This window comes from Orcinus orca, chromosome 4 (assembly GCF_937001465.1).
Source record: "Orcinus orca chromosome 4, mOrcOrc1.1, whole genome shotgun sequence".
In the NCBI taxonomy this organism is placed as follows: domain Eukaryota; kingdom Metazoa; phylum Chordata; class Mammalia; order Artiodactyla; family Delphinidae; genus Orcinus; species Orcinus orca.
In genome coordinates, this window is record NC_064562.1 from 152,070,191 (window position 1) to 152,081,480 (window position 11,290).

Genomic DNA, 11,290 nt, shown 5'->3' on the forward strand with positions numbered 1-11,290 from the left:
CTTTCTGTTCTATTCAGGCCTTCAAGGGGTTGGGCGATGCCCACCTGCACGGGGGCTGGGCAGTGTGCTTTATTCAGTCCACTGATTCACATGCTCACCTCATCCAAAAGCACCCTCACACACACACACAGAACCCTGTTGGACCAAACACCTGGGCACCTGTAGCCCAGGCAAGCTGACAGATAAAATTCACCCTCACAGCGGTGGTGAAAAAGTTTTGGGTAAAAATAGTGGTGTTGGGTACACGCTGAATTATACACTTGCAGATTATTAGATCTGAAACATGATGTTAAGTATATTTTACCACAATTTTAAAAGAATGCACGGTGCAGATGTTTGCGGCTGCCCCATTTTATAGGTTAGAAAAAATATATATAATTCTTGCTCCGGCAGCACATATACAAAGATTGGAACAGTACAGAGCAGCTTAGCATGGCCCCCTGTGCAAGGATGACCTGCAAATTGGTGAAGTATTCCATGTTTTTTTAAAAAGCTACAGGTAGCAAAACCGTTCCCACAAGGTTCCAAACTGGAGCTGGCAAACTGTCCTCAAAGGACCAGAGACCAACATTTCGGCTTTTGCCATCCAGCCTCCGCTGCCCTTGGATCGGGAAAGCAGCCAGAGACTACAGGTGAGTGAATGAGTGTGGCCGGCTTCCAATAAAACTTTATTTATACTCACAGAAATTTGAATTTCACGTAAGATTTTCACATGTCACAAAACACTCTTTTTTTTTTTCTTTCAGTCTTTGAAAAACATAAAAACCGTTCTTAGGTTGCCAGGTGTACAAAAATAGACAGTGGGCTGGTTGTGGCCGGTCAACGGTAGTTTGCTGACCCTGGAGCTAAGCAAAGAGGAGCCGGGGCTAGGCTCCACGGAGGGCGCCAACCCCAAGCCCAGCCGAGGGGGCTCAGCCATGCCTGGGTTCCCCGGGGGTGCTAGGTGGGGGAGGGCATAAGGAGAAATAAGGGGGCAGAACCCTGGGGACAGTGGGAAGCAGACCTGTGCCTGGGGGGCTGGGAATCTGACCTCCACCGCCATCTCACCCTGGACCGCACGTCCTCCTGATGCCCCAGCCTCTCCCACTGGGCCCCGTCTCACCCTCCTGCCCTCTCAGCATCAAGGAAGGCAATGCCCGCTGCTCTGGAAGGCCACGTGGGCAATAGGCCGCAAGGGTGACCCCAGGACTGCTGGGGACTGAGACGTGTGCCAGGACGCAGGACCTCCAGCGCCAAAGTGCACACGGTCCCAGGGAAACCGGGATGGTCAGCCACTCTCCAGTCACCCCGACTGGTGCAAGCAGCAGGAGAAGGGACACAGAAGACAACTGCCCCACAGCCCCGGCCCCGGCATCAGGCCTGGCACAGACAGGTGTGCAAGACCCGGGCGTGGTCTCTGCACCTACGGGAACGGGATGTGCCGTGAGCGAGGGCAAGATACGCTGCATACGACCATAAGGACGCTGCTCCCAGACGCAGCGTGGAGCAAAGAACGGGGCGATGCCACGTTTCCAAAGCGTAAGATGGGCAACTGCTCCACGGGGACCGCCTCCGAGGAAGCCCGGGTGGCACAGGGACTTCTGGCTGCCGCTGCCTTGGTCCTGACCCGCTGCCGGCCCCCCAGGGGTGCTCAGTCTGGAGATGTCCCCACCGCGCAGTCAAGGTTGCACACCCCTCCTTGGGCATCTTGCTGGGCGTTCACCGTGGCAGGGCACTGGCCCTTCTACACTTGCCAGTTACCCACATGACAGCCCTTACTGAGTGCCTCCGTGGGTCTGGGACAGAAAACTCCTTACGGTGTTGTGCTCTCTAACACTCGCAGAGCCCCCAAGGGGTAGGTGTTTTTAATCCCATTTTAGAGATGAGAAAACTAAGGCCAAAGAGGTGAAGTCAGTGTCCTAAAGTGACACTGGGCCCCAAGATGAACCCCTGGCCCGTCCTCCTGACTTACAAGGGGCGCACCCTCCCTCCCTGCAGCCTTTTCCTGAGTTTAAGGAGAGGGGGTGCTGATGTCTGGGGTTCCTCCCCAGGAACCCCCAACTCACAGCCCAGACCCTAGACCCAAGGGCAGCCCTCTCCCCTGCTGGAGGCGCTGCTGGCATTCTGTGTACAAATGCCCTGACAAGATGGGTCATCAGTGTGAAATCATCCCATCAGCAGGGCGCGGCCGCCAGCCTCTCGTTATTGCCAAATGAATGACTCCGTTTAGAGAAGTCGTTTGGGGCGCTGTCCCAGACAATGACTCCTGTCAAAAGATTTACCGAAACTCATGGGCGATGCAGCGGGAGGCCCCGTGGGCCTGGCCTCAGCGTTTATCCTGCAGAAAACAAAGATTGCAGCGTGGACCATTTTGCTGCTGAAATTCATGCCTTTTGACCCCAAATGGAGAGATAATCCCAGGGCTTGTTTCCGCTTGAGCCTGGAGATGTTGTAAATAGCTGGCTCTGAAGCGGAACCTCACACTGGCCTCGGGTGGAAGGCAGGCCATGAAGCAGACTGTGAAAGGATGTGGCTCGCTGATGCTCTCCGTCACACCGCCCCCGTAGGTAGCATCCCCCAGGGGCTTTCTATTCTAAAATTGGGTGCTGGGAAGAGCTCTGGCTCAAGGAGGGAGTTATATGCTTTCTCCATCCCCCAGTGAAGACTGTAAACTTGATCGCGATTTATTTTCCTCTTGGCTGCCGGGAAGCTCAGAAGCCAAGAAAAAACCTAAGAACATTAGCAAGGCTGGTCCTTTGTAATATAACACCTGCATTCTCTTTTGCATTGGTATTGCGGCTTCTGTCTGGATTTTATTATGTTTGTTTAATGTGCCTCGCACTGTAAGCCACTTCAAATCCTTCGTTGAAAGGGTGGGGTATGCGTAAAATAAAATAACCAAGCAGAGTGGGGAGGGGAGAACAGGAGGCCGGGGACTGTGACCTGCCTCTGGCTGTGACAGCTGTCCAGCTATCTGACCCGTGGACTGAGTGAAACATATTTTCCCTGCCTGGGTATGACTCTGGTTCTAGACCAACTGGGTCACCGGTCCATGAGCATTCTGGGTCCTCCACCAGGACCGTATCAGTCAGGTTTGCCTGGTAACAAGCATCCCCTGGCTTCACAGCAACACGCATTCATTTTTTCACTCAGAGCCCGTGTCAGGAGCTCAGCTGTGCCCCATGACTTCCCATCCCAGGACCCAGGCTGAAGGGGCGGCAATTTGGAACCTGCTTTCCTCACGGAAGAGTGAAAAGAGTGAGCAGGCTGGAGAAAACCTGGAATGGCCCCTACAGCTCCTGCTCCAGCATATCTGGCCCCCCCACCGCCACCGTGCCACCATCAGTGGGCGGGAGGTAGACGCCACCCCCAGGAAGCACTGCGGCCATGGGTTAGGGCACCAGAGGCTTGGATGGACAGCTTCCAGGAAGGTGGAATGGAGAGCCAAAAGCACTAATACAATTTGCCGCAAAGACCCCAGAAGGGAAGACCCATACGGGCAGGGTTCCGGCTGGTCGGTTCACCCACCCATGGGAAGACCAGGCACTTCGTGGGAGCCCCATATGTGCTGCGCGAACGTGCAAACAATGAATGGTTAGCTAACGGGCGGAATGAGTGACCAGCAGGCCCTGGACGCAGGCATGTGTCAGCCTCCACTGCTTCAGTGTCTTCTTCTGCGCGTGAACCAGCCAGCATCTCTCTCTTAATAAGATGGGAAGGCAGGATGACAGTGACAACCTCGTGACACAGTGCCTGGCAGCCCCTAGTACCTGCCTGGCCCGTGGCACAGGCTCAGGAAGGCAGCTTCCTTTGGCTTCAACTCCTTTCAGGAGGAGGTCTCATTTCAGCTGGAAAGACCAGGTGACAGACACAAAATAAGTGTACGTATTACAATTATTATACAAGTTAGGATGACGATGATAAGAGCCGAGAGTCAGAGAGCAGTCGCAGAACCCCAGGCGCTACCCCACGTACCTTACGTGGAGTAGCCCATGTGATGCTCACACCCTCACAAGGTAGGAATTATTATCATCCCCATTTTACAGATGAGGAAAGTGAGGCAGGGGCGCTTTAAACATGTCTGCACATTCTGGGACCTCCTTGCATCAAGACGCAGGGTCATAGTATATCTCACACACACACACACACACACACACACACACACACACACACACACCCCTTGAATCCAGCTGTGCTTGGGACTCCTTGTAACCAATGCCGTGGAAGTGAGGTTAGGAGGGGAAAGGTGTTGGGGCTCCAGCCCCACGCTCATCAGAACACTCACATTGAGGGCCCTGAGCTGCATGGAAGAAGTTCCACTCCCTGAGTCAGCCATATTGTGAGGAAACCCAGCCATGTGGACACGGCAAGCCTGGACACTCGGGTCCACAGTCCTAGTTTTTGCAGCCCAGGCACCTACCACGGGAGCAATGAGGCTTCGGACAGATCCCGACCCCCAGCCACGGGGTCGTGAGGAGACTCAAGGCTCCCCAGCAGGGACCCCAGACTCTCGGAGCAGAGACAGGCCACCCACACTGGCTCCTTCCAAAAAGATTATTGTCTCCTGCCCCTAAGTTTGGGGTGGTTTGTTATACGGCAACAGGACGAAGATTGGCTGCCTTGACACATCCAAAGCACTAGGTCTTGACTAGGCCAGTCGACGGGAGCTAAAGGGGCCTTGAGGAGACTGCCAGTGAGAGCCTCAGGAAGACTAAGATGTGATGGGGGCCTGGAGAAAAGGGGACCCTTGTTACGTGGCGGCCCAAAGGAGAGCAACTGTCTCCAGAAGTAAAAAGGAAAATAGAAACTGTACCTAGTGAACTCAGTGATGTAGCAGATGTTATCTGTAAAGCAGCAGACTGTGAATATTTGAGATGCTGAGAAGCAGATGGTCTCTGTTGCAACTCCGCAAGTCTGTGGCTAGAGCTCAAAACCAACCACTGACGATGCATGAATCAGGGGGCCTGGTTGCATTCCAGGAAAACTTTGTTTACAAAAACAGGCAGCAGCTGGATTTGGCCCATGGGTTATGGTTGGCTGACCCTTGATCTAGCTAAGATTTCCAGGGAAAATATCGAAAGGGCCACCTCTCTTCTCCTTCCTGCCCAGGATAAAATGCAAGAAGAGAGAGGTGAACCAAAGAGTGAACTGTGTAATTTTTGGGGGGGGTGGGGGGGCCACACTGCAAGACTTGTGGGATGTTAGTTCCCTGGCCAGGGATTGAACCCGGGCCCTCTGCAGTGAGACCACAGACTCCTAACCACTGGGCCGCCAGGGAATCCCCTGAACTGTGTAATTTTTAAGAAAACGTTAGAGAAAATTGAAAGGAACCAGGACTTACTGGGTTTGAAAACCGAAGTGTTTCTCGTCACCAGCCTGCTCAGATTCTAAAATGTCTTCGATTTTTAAAATTGAAAATTGTCTCAAAATTAACCATAGCTTCCGGGAGAAGATCAGATTTAGAGTAGAGCTACAAGATTCTTCATAAGCACTCAGGAAGATCTAAGGGGGAACCTCACAGATAAAGACCCTCTAAGGAGCTTCAAGTATGTCTCCTCGACCCTCTCCCTTAAAGAGTAGGTTTTAGGAATCTCAGCAAACTCCAAGGGACCCCAAGATAGAGAAAATCTTCTCCTAAATAAATGTGCGTCTGTGTCTGATCTAATGGTCCGGATGTCAGTAAGATTCATGGAAAACCCACAATGTCTTAAAGCGGATTATACTGGTGGAAACGCCAGCAGCCTGGATAAGAAGGAATGGAGATGGTAAAAAGTACAGAGCCTCTTGGACCCTAAACTACTATGGCCAAGGAGGCTGAGAAGGTCACTTAGTTGCAAACACAGACCACTTCTTATGGTAAAGGAGGGATGAACCAGAACTGAACCTATCCAAGCTGGACCTCGGAAGTGCTATGAACTGGAGACTTCCACGGGCTTCCCATACTCCTGCTTTTTAAATGTCCCCACGGTTGTATGTTGGGTGTGGGCAGGGGTGCGGATACCTCTTTCTTTAGTTCACAGATCTTCAGATTTTTTTTTTTTTTTAACTCCACACTCAAGAATCTAGGGAACTGTACAAAGCAGATCTACACTGGGGCCTGATGGACATGACAAGACCCTGGACCTCATGTCTGGGACTGAGGCCATGATAGTGAGCCTTCCAGGGTGTAGAAGGATGTGAGTGTGTTTTGCACGAGGGAGGAACATAAATAATTGGTAGACAGAGGGCAGACTGTGGTCTTTTTAAAACACGTCCACAAATTCCTTGGGGCTCCTCCCATGGAAAGGCAGAGGTCCGTGTCCCTTCCTGAATCTGCGCAGGCTTGGGACCTGCTTGAAACCATCAGAATGTGGTAGAGGTGAAACTGCCTGGAGGCGGGTTTGCCTCATTCACGGAGACCCCAGTGCTTGGAGTCTGAGCCTCCATAGGGGATCTGCCCCACCCGCCCGGGCCGCCATGCTGTGGGGAAGCCCAGCCCCTACAGGGGCTGCGTTTGTGCTCCAGCCAGCAGGCCTCCTCCTGGATAAACCATGCGTGTCACCGGCACTTCCTGCCCTTCACCCTCATCCCCAGTGGAGCATCACCCTCCAAGCACACCCCCATCCGGCCCCTTAGCAGCCCCCGCTGCCCTCCTGCCGGTCCAAGCCACGACCATCTGGACTTCCCATGAGTCCTTGCCCTGCCTGCCTGACAGGCCCGCCAGCCTCTCTGGCCGCACACTCTTCCTCCCGGGTCTGCCCCGCCCGGCCCTGCCTGGCCCTGCCCTGTTCTGCTGCCCTCGACCCTTTGCCCAGCTTCACGGTTCCTTTCTGTCCGTGGTTTCTGTGGTGTCGTCTCCCAGCATGCCGTAGTTCAACTATGAGCTCCCGGCGGGCGCAGGCCCGTGCTCGGTCCCCGGCCAGCGTCCGGCACGGGGCGGGTGCTCTAGGAATCTGGGTTGCATGAGTGCATGGAGAGCTTCGGGGCCAGCCATGCCTCCATCCCATGCCTGCTCTGTCTCGCGTTGTCTGTGAACCCTTCCCAGGCGACCTGCCCCCATCCCACCTGACTCAGTGCGCAGAATGCGGGGGATGAGGCCTGCCTTTCTGGGGTCCAGCTGGGCTTTGCTGACCGTGCAGAGCCCAGCTGCTCCCGAAGGCCTTGCCTCCAGCTCCATCTCTATCCTGACATTTGGCTGTGACCTTGGCCCACTGACTCAACGTCTCTGAGGCTCAGTTCCCCGTCTGCGATGGGAACCAACCCCTGCACGGCAGTGGGGAGGGTTCCCCGGGGCCGTGTGCTCTCCGCCTACCTCCCGCCTCAGTCCCTGGAGCAGAGACAAATGCACTGCCTGACGAGCTCTCCCACTTCCTCCTCATGTCAGCGCTTCAGCTTATTACCCCCACCTCCTAAAGAAGGAACCGGGGCTCTGAAAGGTGAAGCAGCCGTCCATGCAGCAGGCAGGAGAGTCTGGATTAGAACCTGGGTTCATATGGCTGTGTTGCTAGGCCTGGACAGGGTTTGGGGTCTCTCCTGGGGAGAGAGCTGACCCTGCCCCACAGGTCACGTGACCATCTACGGTGCTGCGGGAATGGGAGAGTCGGGGAGGGTGTCAGCTCCCCACGCCCGGGAGAGGTGTGCAGGCACGGGGACCGGGCCACCTGCAGGCTGAACCCCAGTGCCCAGGGCCAGGCGCACAGTAGGTGCGCAGGTTGCTGCAGGGGACAGAGTCCAGCCCTACAGTGTGGGTCAACTGCCTCATTACAAGAGAGGAAGACGCCGACCTCCAGGGGTGCCTGCCCAGGGTCACGGGTCGATGACCACTCAGCAGAGGACCTACTGTGTGCACCGCGCCACAAGGTGGGCGCCGAGCTGATCCTTGCTGCAGGGTCCGCGCACAGCTCAGGCCCATCCCCGGAGGCTCAGAGAGGCAGCCCCAGGCCACGTAGCCACCTGTCCCTCTCCCCATGCCGGCCCCCCGAGGTAGCACTTGCAGGCTGCCACTCGCTGTAAACTGGTCAGCGACAGGACAAGAGTGTGAGGCACCAGGACAGGAGACAACTTAACTAGTGGCTTTTCCAGAGCAGCCCGAGCCCCAGACATCTCTTAACGTGTCTGAGCCGGAAATCCTTGCTTCCCGGGTGCATTGCTGGGTGCTGGCGCCCGCCGGGGTGGCCCTACATGCACGCGTGGGGTGTGCGCGTGGCCTGCGAGGCTGAGGGATGCTGATGGCTCACGTCTGGGCCCAGCCTGGCCCAGGACACTCAACGTCTCCCTTCCGTAGGTGCAGACCTGAAGTCCTGTCCTCAGAGGAGGTCCTGCAAGGAGCGTGGTCCTTGGCCGGGAGGGTGAGGGCAGCCGAGGGCAGCACATGGACAGCCTGGCAGAGAGTGGTCCCCAAACCTGCAGGGCTGGAACCTGCTGCGAGCTGGGGCAGGCACTGTCTCGTGGGTCTCGCCCTGGATCTCTGGAGGGCACAGCTAGTCCTCGGCTGGGGACTGGCCTGGCAAAGGGACCCCCTGAGTCCCCTTCTAACCCTGAGCTGATGCGCCTGACAGGGCCATTTCAGCTGGGCCTTAAAGACCAAGGGGGCCCCAGGCAGCCGAGCAAGGGAAGAGGAAGAACTTGAGTGGGGACAGAACAGCCTGGGCAAGTCCCGGCCTCGGGAACACACGGGCTTGCTCAGAGCATGGCGAGCCCCGCCTGGCAAAGCAGAGTCTGAGCCTCCCAGGGCGATGGGAGGCTGACGGGAGCGGGGAGTAGACAAGAGGGGGCGGGCCAGCTGGTCCAGGTCTGGGGATACCTGGGCCCGAGCTCAACTCAGCTCGGGGCCAGTGGGGCCATGATGCTGGAAGAACGGGAAGTCGTCTCCCTTCCAGGAGATGCCGCTGCAGCCCGGTGGTCAGAGGACGACCTCTGCAGCCAGGCCGGCTCTGAGGCCCGGCTCTGGCAGGTACAGGCCCGTGTGTGCGGGCCCCTCGCCTGTCTCAGCCTCAGCTTCCTCATCCACAAAGTAGAAGCCACCCCGATATCCTGATTCCTAAAACAGACACTCGACTCTGGACAGACAAGTCTTTTTTTTTTTTTAATATTTATTTTTTTTTTATTCATTTATTTATTTTGGCTGCACCAGGTCTCGTCGTGGCACATGGGATCTTCGCTGTGACACGCAAGATCTGTACTTGCGGCACGCATGTGGGATCTAGTTCCCGGACCAGGGATCGAACCCGGGCCCCCTGCATTGGAAGGCAGAGTCTTACTGGACCGCCACGGAGGTCCCTGGACAGCAAGTCTTAATAGCAGCCCAAGGTTGGGTGGAAAGAGCTACGGAAAAGGACTAAACAGGGTTCGATTTTTTTGTTCATGTCTTAGACGCTCAACTCAATAACCCCCGCAGTCCACGCCGCGTCCACACGTAGCTGAAGCCTTTGACTCTGCGTGTGCAGAACGGGCTGGCCTCACGGAGGGAGGAGGTGGCTGGGTCAGAGGGAGGACTTCCGCTGAGCCTGTAAAGTTTGATTTCTTGAAAGACCGAAAGTGTGTGAAGGCAGAACAGCATCATCAGCGACAGAAAGAATACAGCTGGGCCTCGGCTAAGACTCAAACAGAGGAAACGCGTCGCTCAGGCCAGTCGCTGCTGGGGACCCCAGCAACGGTCCTCCCCGCGGGCTCTCTCCAGCCGCTGTGCCCGCCCGTGCCTCCGGGGTGATGCTGGGCAACTTGCTCCCACTCTGGGCTTCCAGGGCCCCGTCTCCCATGGGACCTGAGAACACATCCACGTGACAACATAGCCCGGTGACCGCCTAGCTGGTGCTGTGATGATTACTGGCCACTTTCGTGCCCAGCGGAGGGGCCGGGTGAGGACCGGATGGGGAGTGGTGATGGAGTGGGACAGGCAGGCTGGGGGAAGGGGGCGGGGCAGGGCGCAGTCACCGGGCTCCATGTCTCCAGAGGGAAAGCCTGGAGGCTGAGCTGCTTCAAGCCTCAGCAAATGTCAGGTGTCCAGAGATGAGGGGCTTTGGGGGAGTGGATGAGCCCCCCACCGAGACGTGCTGGAAGAGGCCCCCTGGGGGGCCAGTGGGGGGCAAGGGGCTTGGAGATGAAGCTGCCCCTCGGACCCTCAGAGGGGTCCCTGGAGGTCCTGTCTGGCCTCTGAGGATGCCATCTGTGCTCTCCTCTCACCGGTCTGGCTGCGCCTGGGGTCTTGGCAGGACCTCTCGAGAGGGGCTGAGGTCATGACCCCTGCCCTGTCCAGATGGGCCTGGGCCGACCCTGTCCGCGGCAGGCGAGGACAATGGTCCCTTTTTTTGGCCAGTCGCCCACGGCCACATTCTCCAGGGACCTAGTGACCCTGAACAGGGGCTGTATAGAGGTCCCTGCTGACTCGGCGAGATGTCCACTCGCTAATGAAGAGCCGTTGGAAAGGGCATTGACCTTGGTCAGCAGGCAGGAGCCCTGCATGTGGGGGGCCACTGCAAGGAGAGAGAGGAAGGGTGATGATGCGTCTACCTGCCCCCCACCCACCCACCCAGCCAGAGCACTCACCCAGCAACTATGGAGACCACTTCCCGGGGCAGCGGACGCAGACATCAGCCTGGGAGGCAGGCTCAGAGATTCAAGGCACTATTCCTGACGATGAGAGAAACAACAATGACCACATCATCACAGCCACCACAGCCAGGACCAAAGGGCAGCCCAGGTGCGATGGGAGGGCAGAGTGGCCCTAACCCAACCTGGAGATCAAGGAAGGCTGCCTGGAGGAGGTGACTTGGACCCAGGTCTCCAAGGCTGGGTAGCATTGGCCAAACATCTCAGAAGGAGAAGGGGATTCCAGAGAGGAGGCAGCGTGGACAATTATCTGGGGGCAAAGAAAGGGGTGACAGATGGCTTGTAACGACTGTAGCACTGGCTGCTGGGGGTAAGAAGCTGGAGATGAGGGGCAGTGGGGAGGCCGCAAGGGGCTGAGCCAGAGACAGACGGTCACGTGTTAGAAACACGTGCTCTGGGTTGGAACAAGGGAGAGCGGAGGCAGGGAAGCCAGTGAGGGGCCATGGGACGGTTCTGGAGAGAGATGGGAGGGGGAGGGCAGGAGGGACACAGGAGCCAGGAAGGAGGCAAAGGTGCGGACCTGGCGGTTGTCCAGGCAAAGGGAGGGATCCAGACGACTTAGATTCCTGTGGGCGCTGGAGCAAAGCAAGACCGACCTTGAAGAATTGTGTGTGTGTTGCGGGGGGAGGGGGGGGTGGCATTCCAACTTGGGCTAAAACCCGGAGGTGGGAAGGAAGGAAACATGCGGAAGTGATAACAGCCGACCACTTCCCGGATTGTAGGA

At 56.8% G+C, this 11,290-nt stretch overlaps 1 non-coding gene across 1 annotated transcript; it reads left to right on the top strand.

The window, feature by feature from the left end:
* The first annotated feature begins 381 nt into the window (after window positions 1–381).
* Window positions 382–485, top strand: LOC117199595 (U6 spliceosomal RNA). Its single transcript, XR_004480869.1, has one exon. It is a non-coding gene; the product is annotated as a U6 spliceosomal RNA (small nuclear RNA).
* Window positions 486–11,290: the final 10,805 nt, after the last annotated feature.